Source organism: Physeter macrocephalus, chromosome 8, assembly GCF_002837175.3.
Source record: "Physeter macrocephalus isolate SW-GA chromosome 8, ASM283717v5, whole genome shotgun sequence".
Lineage (NCBI taxonomy): Eukaryota > Metazoa > Chordata > Mammalia > Artiodactyla > Physeteridae > Physeter > Physeter macrocephalus.
This window is the reverse complement of record NC_041221.1, coordinates 13,477,809-13,487,604: the sequence shown is the minus strand read 5'-3', so window position 1 is coordinate 13,487,604 and position 9,796 is coordinate 13,477,809. Positions and strand designations below refer to the sequence as shown.

Below are 9,796 nucleotides of genomic sequence, written 5' to 3'. Positions count from 1 at the left end.
TGAAAACCAAAAGAAAGCTGGGGTAGCTATAATTATATCAGACAAATAGACTTTAAAACAAAGACTGTAACAAGAGATGAAAAGGGCATTACATAATGAGAGAGGGGTCAATACAACAAGAAGGTATAATGTAGTAGCACCTAAATACATAAAGCAAAAATTATTAGACCTAAAGGGAGAAAATGACAGCAATACAATAATTGTAAGGGGCTTAAATACCCCACTTGAAAAAAAAATACCCCACTTGTATCAATGGATAGATCATCCAGACAGAAAATCAATAGGGAAACATTGGCATTAAATGACTTCTTAGACCAGATGGACTTAACAGACATTTATAGAACATTTCATCCAAAGCAACAGAATATATATTCTTCTCAAGTGCATGTGGAATTCTTTCCAAGACATATCATCCACTAGGCCACAAAACAAATCTTAATAAATTTAAAAGCCTTGAAATTACATCAAGCATCTTTTCTGACTACTATGAAACTGCAAATTAATTACATGAAGAAAACTGGAAAATTGACAAATATGCAGAGATTAAACAGGATGCTACTAAACAACCAATGAGTCAGAGAATTAATGAAAAGAGATATCAGAAAATACCTTGAGACAAATGAAAATGGTAATGCTACATACTAAAACTTATGGGAAGCAGCAAAAGCAGTTCTAAGAGGGAAGTTCATAGCAATAAATCCCTTCCCCAAGAAACAATAAAAGTCTCAAACAACCTAACTTTACACCTCAAAGAACTAGAAAAAAAAAAAAGAACTAAGCCTAAAGTTAGTATAAGGAAGGAAATAACAAAGATCAGAGCAGAAATAAATGAAACAGAGTCTAAAAGGACAATAGAAAAGATCAATGAAACTAAGAGCTGGTTCTTTGAAAAGATGGACAAAATTGACAAACCTTTAGCTAGACTCACCAAAAAAAATGAAATGAAAGAGGAAATGTTGCAATTGATACCACAGAAGTACAAGGGACTATAAGAGACTACTATGAATGATTATATGTCGATAAATTGGACAACCTGGAAGAAATGGATAACTTCCTAGAAACATACAAACTGCCAAGGCTGAATCATGAAGAAATAGAAAATCTGAACAGACCAATTACTAGTAAGGACCTGGAATCAGTACTCAAAAACCTCCCAACAAACAAAAGTCTAGGACCAGATGGTTTTACTGGTGAATTCTACCAAACATTCAAAGAAAAATTAATACCATTCTTCTCAAATCTTCCAAAAAATAGAAGAGGAGGGAGCTCTTCCAAACTCATTTTACAAGGCCAATATTACCCTGATACCAAAACCAGACAAGAGTGCCACGAGAAAAAGATTTACGAACCAATATTCCTGATGAACATAGATGCAAAAATCCACAGCAAACTGTTAGCAAACTGAATTAAACAATTCATTAAAAGGATCAGACATCATGATCAAGAGAGTTATCCCAGGATGCAAGCCTGGTTCAACATCTGCAAATCAGTCAGTGTAATACACCACATTAACAAAATGAAGGATAAAAATCATATGATCACCTCAATAGAGGCAGAAAAAGCATTTGACAAAATTCAACATTCGTTTATGAAAAAAACTCTCAACAAAGTGGGTGTAGAGGAGACATACCTCAACATAATAAAGGCCACATATGACAAGCCCACTGCTAAAATCATATTAGACAGTGAAAAGCTGAAACCTTTTCCTCTCACATCAGGAACAAACCAAGGATGCTCACTCTTGCCACTTGGATTCAACCTAGTATTGGATATCCCAACTAGAGCAATGGGGCAAGAAAAAAAAAAAAAGGCATCCAAATCGGAAAGGAAGAAGTAAAACTTTCACAGTTTGTAGAGGACATGATTTTATATGTAGAAAACTCTAAAGGCTCCTTCAAAAAACTGTTAGAACTAATTAAATGAATTCAATAATGTTGCAGGATACAAAATCAATACACAAAAATCTGTTGCATTTCTATACACTAATAATGAACTGTCAGAAAAAGAAATTTAAAAAATAATCCCATTTATAATTGTATCAAAAATAATAAAACATCTAGGAATAAATTTAGTCAAGGCGGTGAGAGATCTATATATTGAAAACTACAAGACATTAATAAAAGAAATTTAAGAAGACACAAATAAATGGAGAGATATTCATGCTCATGGATTGAAAGAATTAACATTGTTAAAATGTTCATACTACCAGAAGCAATATACAGATTCAATGTAATCCCTATCAAAATTCCAATGGCATTTTTTCACAGAACTAGAACAAACAATCCTAAAATTTGTATGGAACCATGAAGGACCTTGAATAGCCAAAGCAATCTTGAGAAAGACAAACAAAGCTGGATGTATCATGTTACTTGATTTCAAACTATATTACAAAGCTGCAGTAATCAAAACAGTATGGTGCTGGCACAAAAATAGACACATAGATCAATGCAACAGATTAGAGAGCCCAGAAATAAAACTCACTAACTATAGTCAATTAATTTATGACAAAGGAGCCAAGAATATAACATGGGGAAAAGACAGTCTCTTCAGTAAATGGTACTGGGAAAAACTAGACAGCCACAAGCAAAAGAATGAAACTGGACCACTATCTCACAGCAAACACAAAAATTAACTCAAAATGGATTAAAAACTTGAATGTAAGACCTGAACCCATAAGACTCCTACAAGAAAAAATAAGTGGTAAGCTTCTTGACATAGGTCTTGGTGATGACTTTTAAAAAATCTGACACAATAAGCAAAAGCAACAAAAGCAAAAATAAAGTGGGATGACATCAAACTAAAAGCTTCTCCACAACAAAGGAAACCATCAACAAAATGAAAAGGCAGCCTACTGAATGGGAGAAAATATTTGCAGATCATATGTCTGATAAGGGGCTAATATCCAAAATATAAAAAAACATACAACTCAATAGCCAAAAACATCTGATTAACAAATGGGCAGAAGATCTGAATAGATGTTTTTCCAGAGAAGACATACAGATGGCCAACAGGTATGAAAAGAGGCTCAACATCACCAATCATCAGGAAAAAGTAATCAAAACAATAAAAGATATCATCTTACACCTGTCAGAATGGCTATTATCAAAAAGGCAAGAAATAAGTGTTGGTGATGATGTGGAGGAAAGGAACCCTCTTGCACTGTTGGTGAGGATGTAAACTGGGGCAGCTACTATGGAGAACGGTATGGAGGGCCCTCAAAAAATTAAAAACAAAACTATCATATAATCCAGCAATTGCACTTCTGGGTATTTATGTGAAGAAAACGAAAACACTAACTCGAAAAGACATCTGCATCCCCATGTTCACTGTGGCATTATTTATAATAGCCAAGATATGGAAGCAACCCAAGTGTCCATTGATGGGTGAAGGATAAAGAACATGTGGTACATATAAAGCAGATACTATTCAACCATAAAAAAGAAGGAAATCCTGCCATTTGCCATAACATGGATGGACCTCGAGGACATTCTGCTGAGTGACATAAGTCAGACAGAAAGACAGATATGGTATGCTCTCTCTTATATATGGAATCTGAAAAACAAAAACAAAAAACCAAGCTCATAGATACAGAGAAGAGATTGGTGGTTGCCAGAGGTATGGGGAGTGTGGGTGGGAGAAATGGGTGAACTACTTTTGGTTTTAGTTTAAATAAATTGAAAAAAATAATAAACCATGAGATTACATTAACATTTCCAATTCAAATTTAAGATTCAAGTGTTATACTTAACCTAGGTGATTGTTTATTTGTATATTTTTCTCTTACACTAATAATTTTGCTTCCTCGAAGCAGCCAGGTAATTATTTATTGGCTTTATCCTAGAAATACAAAAATACTTTCAAATAATAATGCCAGATTTAATACTAGCAATAAGGCTTACTGAATGATACTTAGGATTTCTTTGTTGCTCTTTTTGTCCTTAAAATAGATCCTACTGAAAACAAACAATCAAAATACTATACTCTGAAGTCCTTTGAAATAAATCTTTAGTTATGTTACAAACTTTATATAATTTTACATTTTTTGTTGATTTCTTTTATAAGGATACTTTCCTTTTCAATTCAAGTTTATTTTTTGAATATGGGAAACATTTGTATAGTTCTGAAGTCAAACCCTGTGAGATAATAGAAGATATACATTGGTCTCTGCCCCCAGTTCCTGGCACAGGGCTCCTGGAAACCCGTGCCATTTCCTGGGTGATAGGAATATCTTTTGTCCAGTGAGGAGACTCTGGGGGGGCTCCTGGGTGGGAGCTGGTCACCACAGACAACAAGCCATGATTAGAAGTTGGGAACTTTCAGGTCCCGACCCCAACTTCTCCAGAAAATTGAGAGGGGCTGGAAATGGAGTTAGTAATTGGTCATGCCTATGTGAGGGAGCCTCCATAAAATCCCCACAGGATGGGAGTCAGAGAAGTTGCAGGCTGGGACACACATCACGTACTGGGAGGGTGAGGCACCCCAACTCCATGGGGACAGAGGCTCCTGCACTAGGGATCCTCCTAGACTTCACCCTGTGTGTCTCTCTGTCTGGCTGTTCATCCGTATCCTTTATCCTATATCCCTTATTGTATAATAAACTGGCAAATGTGTTTCCCTGAATTCTGTGAGCCTCTCTAGCAAATTCACTGGACCCAGGAGAGGGTTGTGGGAACCTCCGATTTGTAGCCAGGTCGGACAGAAGTTGCGGGTCACCTGGGGACCCACTCCTTGCCATTGGCATCTGAAGTGTGTGGGGGGCAGTCCCGTGGGACTGAGCCCTTAGCCCGTGGGATCTGACGCCATCTCCAGGTAGGTAGCGTCAGAACTGAGTTCAACTGTAGGACACTCAGCTGGTGTCGTGTGGGGAAAAATCCACATTTGGCGTCAGAAGTGTCAGAGGTGATGTGTTCTGTGTTAGTAGTAAGAGCAACACACAGGCGAAGGATTGAGTGGTTTTTTTAATACAAACTCTACAGCAAAGTGTATCCAGAGAAGTTTAACTGCCATCCTTGACTACTCACCACTCGGGCACCATTTTTAGGAGTTTCTGATTTATCCTTCCAGTGCTTTTATCTTTTGCAAATAAAAATAAACATGCACGTATTCACGTATTTTACTCTTTATTACACAGGAGACAGCACGCTAACACTGTACCCTGCTTTATCCACTTAACAATGTATCTGGAAATTGCTCCTTGTCAATCCCTGGAGAAGTGGGACGTATCTGGACCATACCCAGCAGGATGGAAGCGGGGTCCGCAGTACTTTCTGCAGGCGGTGGGCGGCATTGAAGGCGTGGCGTGATTAACGTGGAGCTCCTAGCAATCAATGTTTATTGGAATGCTGGAAAGAATGTTAGGTGAGAACGTGAACACAGCTCTGGTCCAGGCTCCGACACTAACTCACCTGATGAATCTCACAGTTTAGATCAGATTCCTTATCCCTTATGTGGGATTGTAGGATGGGGTAGTGGGTCGCATAGGTTTCCCCGAAATTTCACGTCCACCCGGAATATCACAACGTGGCCTTATTTGGGAATAGGATCTTCTCAGGTATAATCAACTTAAGATGAGGTCACGATGGATTCTGGCAGGCCCTAAGTCCAATGACTGGTGCGCTTACAAGAAGAAGACACAGCGACACAGGGAGAAAGCCATGTGATGACAGAGGGAGAGATGGGTGATGCGGCCACAGGCCAAGGGATGACAAGGATTACCGGTAACCGCCAGAAGCTGGAAGAAACAAGGAAGGATCCTCCCCTAGAGCCTTCAGAAGGACCACGGCCCTGCTCACCCTTTGATCTCAGACTTCTGGCCTCCAGAACTGTGAGAGAAGGAAATTCTGTGGTTTAAACTGCCCGGTTTGTGGCCCTTTTGTTGCAGCAGCCCCAGGACACTGTTAGAGACGGACTCACCTCCGAGGTCACTATCTGCTCTGCACCCAGAGGACTATCCCAAGTGAAGCGGCACCCGAATCCCAGAGACAGGCACCCAGGGCTCCGTGCCGACGGAGACCACCCCCGCTGCGATCAACTCCCACGATGCTTGTAATCACTCGAGCAAGAATGGCGACTGTAAACAGACATTAAAAGATTCTCAGTTACACATGTGTCTCCGGGCAAAATTATATTTCCATAAACACTGCAGAAATGACTCAGAGAATTTAGTCATGGGGCCAGCCTGGAAACCAGAGAGAAGGCAGCAGCGTCCTCGGTACCCACCAGACTCAAGCCCGTCCTGCAAGCCCCCGGCCCCTCCCAAACTCCAGGTACATCCCTGGTCTGGTGGGGCGTTTCCTCCCGGGGCCTTGACACCCCGGCTTCGGCACATTCAAAGCCAGACTCCCACCAGCATCTCCATGGGAATGTGGCCCGGGGTCTTTGTCACACGCCAACTCCGCTGATCCGCTGTCTTTGGTCAGCCCGCCCCGGGCCTGCGGTCGTGTGCTGTTTCCTGTCCGCGTGTGGCCATCTGTCCATGGGAGCCACAGAATTAGGGTGGGCAACAGCCGCCCATCTAATCAGTGCCGACGGAGGAGCTGCAGAGAGGGGGGCGGAGAGCTCGTTTCTCCGCGCACGGGACCGCCTGCCCCACGTGCACGGAGATCCTCGTGAGGTCCCGGTGGAGAGTCAGAAAGCACTGCAGAAACGCCTGGTCCCTTCTCCTGGGCTCCCTGGGGCGCAGGCGTCCGGCAGCTCCATCCCCGTCAGCCGGGCCCACGGTCCGCGGTCCCCAACCGGCAGGCAGGCCCTGAGGGGCACCCGCGCCGTTTGCCCACACAGATGGGCTCTGCTCACTTGCGGTCCCTCCGGATGTCCCCAGAGGCACACGGCCGGGGCCCGCAAACCTGACGAGGTCCCCTGGAGGACTCACCGTCTTCTCCACCCAAGGGGCTCACAGGCTGCTTCAGGCTGTCTCCACTTTGGTGGGAATTCTTGGGACTAGGCGCCTATGGCTTGAAATAATTGCTTTCATGCCGCTATTAGTTGCAGTGCTGAATTGTTGGGTAACTGTCCTTTCTAGTTCTTTGCAAAGATTCTTTAAAAAACGGCTCAGCTGGGCTAGGGGGAAGAGGGGGCTGAGGGGACCCAGAGCCCCCTGCTCTCCCTCCAGGCTGCTCAGGCCCCGGGGCCCCCGCTTTGCTGAAGCCCTTTCCTCCCAGAGGCCTGCCCCGCTCAGAGCCCGCGCCCGTCCAGCGCGCTGCGCCCGTCCAGCGCGCTGCTCTGTTGGTGGTTTGTTCACTGGGGCGGAGCTTCTTGCCTCGGCGTCTCTCTGCTTCGTAAGTCAGGCCACGCTGCCTTTTCCAGGTTTTAGAGAGTGCCCTGAGAGTTCCGGAAAGTTCCGAAGCCTCAACATCTCGCATGGGGTCTGGCTCAAGGTGACAGCTGAGGGGACAGAACCCATTGCCATATTATTAACTAAATTTCCCCCTTGGGTCTCTCGTTTGTCTTCACTTTCAGACTCCCCTTTGTCGTGGCCACGAAGCCAGATCTTTCTTTGCAGGGCATTTTTGCAATCTCCCCTCCCAAGGTGTGGGCTTAGGTCCGCTTTTGCCACACCGCCCGCCCCAAGCTGTTGGGTGACGGAAGGCCGGAAGGAGTGCCTCTCAGATGCTATATCCTGCATCATGGCCGAGGCAGGACACCCACCCCCGCCTGGGTCCTGTGTGGGCAGACGGCTAGGAGCCACAGCCCAGGCGCTGTCCTTTCACACTTCCCTGGCCTCAGCCTTCAAACGGATGGTGTGTTTGCCTCCGCTGGGGGGAAGGGTGGTGAGATGGGCGGTGGCTCGGTCCTCTACGACCGAAGCCCGATTTCTGTCTGTGTAGCCCACCGCTGTTGGCAGGACGTTTCTCTGCGGCACACGCTGCGGGCCCTCCATGCCGGGGCTCCACGGGGCTGACCCTCAGGGAGGCGTGGAACGCGTGTATTGGAGGGAGAGCGCTGGGGGGCTCGGTCTGAGCCCGCTCCACGGCACGGCTTTCTGTCTGCAGAGCTTACGATGGGGGAGGGGCGGCAGCGGAGGAAAGAAAGAGAACAAGGCTGCCGTCCACACAGTTGCCGCAGTGCCTAGTGCTCAGAAGGAGGCTTCCAGTGGGTGGAAGCCCAGCCTCTGAGGGCACTTTAGAGAGCAGCCAGGGACAAGGTGGGTCCACATATGTACCTGCCCAAACTTGAGACCCCCCCCTTCCCACTTTTAAGGTCCAGGAAGGCTTTATCTTACTAGTACCCTCCTGTCAGTTTTCTCCCCTATAAAAGTCTAGAGAACCCCATTTCAATTGCATTGCTCAGGATTCTTTTTGATTGCAGACGACAGAACCCCAACCCAAGCTCATTTCAGAAAAGAAGGGAGTTTGCTGGTTGACTTAACGAGAAAGTGTAGGGTGCAGTGGCCTTCAGGCACAGCTGGATCCAGGAGCTCGAAAGATCTCACTGGGCATCATCTTTTTCAGTCTGATTTTACTTGTGTTGGTTTCACTCTCAGGTAAAGATGGCCCAGGAGCGCTAGTCTTAGGGACTCTTTGGAACTCTCAACTTGGAAGATCAGGGTCATACTGTCTTCTCTGTTCTAGCAACATCTTGGGCAGGACTTTGACTTTTTGGACTCGAGTCACATGCTTGTCTCTGTGCTGATTTCTGTGGGTGGGGAAATGCTGTTCTCTCATTGGCTGGCCTTGGATCATGTGACCTCAGCCAGCTCATATGATGGTCCTGGAGATGGTGGGGCTGTAAAACCAACAAGAAAAGCTGCTACGCTCACTCGGAGCAGGCAGGAGTTTTCCCTAAAGGAAAGCAAAGAGGGGTTGGTTACCAGATGAAGAGGAAATTGTGTCTGGGAAGGTGGAGTCCACCAGCGCCTGACAGTCCGGAGGATGATTCCTGACATCGCCCCAGGAGAACCTTCTTGCTTTCCGGGGCCCTTATACCTCACGCCGAGGAGGTCCCACAGGCACACAGGTCTGGGAACACAGTAGGTGCTCAGTACACGTCTGGGAAGTACACGGTGGGCACTGCAGCCACGCGCATCAGGGACTCTTCCTGTCTTGTACCATGCGGGTCCGTGTGTGTGAGAGACAGACAGACGGACAGAGGGAGAGGGGGTGTGCACAAGGGCCATTCCCACCCCTGCTGCTGGGATAGGGAGCCCTTTGGGGGTCTGGCCCCGGTGACCCCCCACCCCAGGTATGCAAGTTGTCTAAAGCCGGCTTCTTCCTCCTCTGCTCCCATCAGCTCCAGGTCAAGATCTACGCGCGTTTGACGCTAATGGAAAGCTGCCTTGTGACTTGTGCAGTGGCCTGAGCGAGCCGCATGTGACAGTGAAGGGGCCAGGCTGGGCTGCCTCTCCACTCCACAGGGAGGGCTGGGAGGGCCACGCTCGGGGCCGCCACGCCCATAAGGCCAGCCTCTGGGCTCCAGGGCCAGGACCCCGGCTCTCTGCTCTCAGAAGAGTGCCAAAGCCTGCCCTCCCAGTGGCCAGCTTAAAGGGGGGTAGCCCTCGGCTGGCCCGGGCTTGGCTGTGTGGGAACAATTCCAGAATTTCAGGCATTTGGAAATAAAGCAGCTGCGGCGCCAGGCCGCCCGAGAGCCCCCTCCCCTATCCAGCCCGTCAGGTCAGCTGCCCACGAAACCTGGTGCCCAGGAGACCTGCAGGAGGCTGCAGAGAGATCTGAGGAAGAGAAAAACTTTCTTAGCCAGCACTTCAAATGGACACCCTCTTCAAGCCCTCAAGGCCACAACTTTCTTCTCCTTTGAAATCTGCCCGTGTTTCTGGGTTTCTAGGGGCCTGGCTGGGCTGGAA

At 46.5% G+C, this 9,796-nt stretch overlaps 1 long non-coding RNA gene across 1 annotated transcript; it reads right to left on the bottom strand.

Annotated features, from left to right (window-relative positions):
- Window positions 1-5,111: 5,111 nt before the first annotated feature.
- LOC129392290 (uncharacterized) lies at window positions 5,112-8,999 on the bottom strand. Its single transcript, XR_008617986.1, has 3 exons — window positions 7,832-8,999; window positions 5,914-7,383; window positions 5,112-5,822 (listed from the first exon to the last, which is right to left on the bottom strand). It is a non-coding gene; the product is annotated as an uncharacterized lncRNA (long non-coding RNA).
- Between the last annotated feature and the right edge of the window lie 797 nt (window positions 9,000-9,796).